Source organism: Trypanosoma cruzi, assembly GCF_000209065.1.
Source record: "Trypanosoma cruzi strain CL Brener chromosome Unknown tcruzi_1047053502569, whole genome shotgun sequence".
NCBI lineage: Eukaryota > Euglenozoa > Kinetoplastea > Trypanosomatida > Trypanosomatidae > Trypanosoma > Trypanosoma cruzi.
Window position 1 is genome coordinate 1 of NW_898147.1, and position 871 is coordinate 871.

An 871-nucleotide genomic window follows, 5' to 3' on the forward strand; every position below is an offset into this window, starting at 1 on the left:
TCATCATCTCCCGTGGCGTCGGCGGTTGCACATCGCGTGGCGCGTCGCCGGGTACGACCATACTTGGCCGAGTGCACCACATCCCGTCCGATTTGTGAAGTTAAGCGGCCACAGGCCTCGTTAGTACGGCGATCAGTGATGGCGCTGGAACCCGGGGTGCCGTACCCTTCCCACTTTTTTTTTTTCTTTCCGCCACCGCGCGCCGCCAGTCGCTTTTTCACCGAGCCGAGGCGGGCGGTGGGTGGGCTTTTCGAGCGCGCGGGCGCCGCAGCAAAAAAGAAAAATTGCTGACGCAGTTCCCGCGCCACATGTGGGGAAGCGAAGCGTCCGGAGGCTTCGTGGCAAAATCCGGAAAGGGGCCTGCGGAGCCTCATTTTCCATGTGTTTTTTTTTTCCTTTTTAAAAATTTCTTCTTGCCGTTTTTCCTAAATTTTTTCCCCCTGTTTTCATCATCTCCCGTGGCGTCGGCGGTTGCACATCGCGTGGCGCGTCGCCGGGTACGACCATACTTGGCCGAGTGCACCACATCCCGTCCGATTTGTGAAGTTAAGCGGCCACAGGCCTCGTTAGTACGGCGATCAGTGATGGCGCTGGAACCCGGGGTGCCGTACCCTTCCCACTTTTTTTTTTTCTTTCCGCCACCGCGCGCCGCCAGTCGCTTTTTCACCGAGCCGAGGCGGGCGGTGGGTGGGCTTTTCGAGCGCGCGGGCGCCGCAGCAAAAAAGAGAAATTGCTGACGCAGTTCCCGCGCCACATGTGGGGAAGCGAAGCGTCCGGAGGCTTCGTGGCAAAATCCGGAAAGGGGCCTGCGGAGCCTCATTTTCCATGTGTTTTTTTTTTCCTTTTAACAATCTCTTCTTGCCGTTTTTCC

The 871-nt window shown here is 57.7% G+C and overlaps 2 non-coding genes across 2 annotated transcripts; both read right to left on the minus strand.

The window, feature by feature from the left end:
- Positions 1–49: 49 nt before the first annotated feature.
- Tc00.1047053502569.10 lies at positions 50–159 on the minus strand. Its single transcript, XR_008255198.1, has one exon. It is a non-coding gene; the product is annotated as a 5S ribosomal RNA (M5) (ribosomal RNA).
- A 336-nt stretch (positions 160–495) lies between these two features.
- Positions 496–605, minus strand: Tc00.1047053502569.20. The gene has a single exon (XR_008255199.1). It is a non-coding gene; the product is annotated as a 5S ribosomal RNA (M5) (ribosomal RNA).
- Between the last annotated feature and the right edge of the window lie 266 nt (positions 606–871).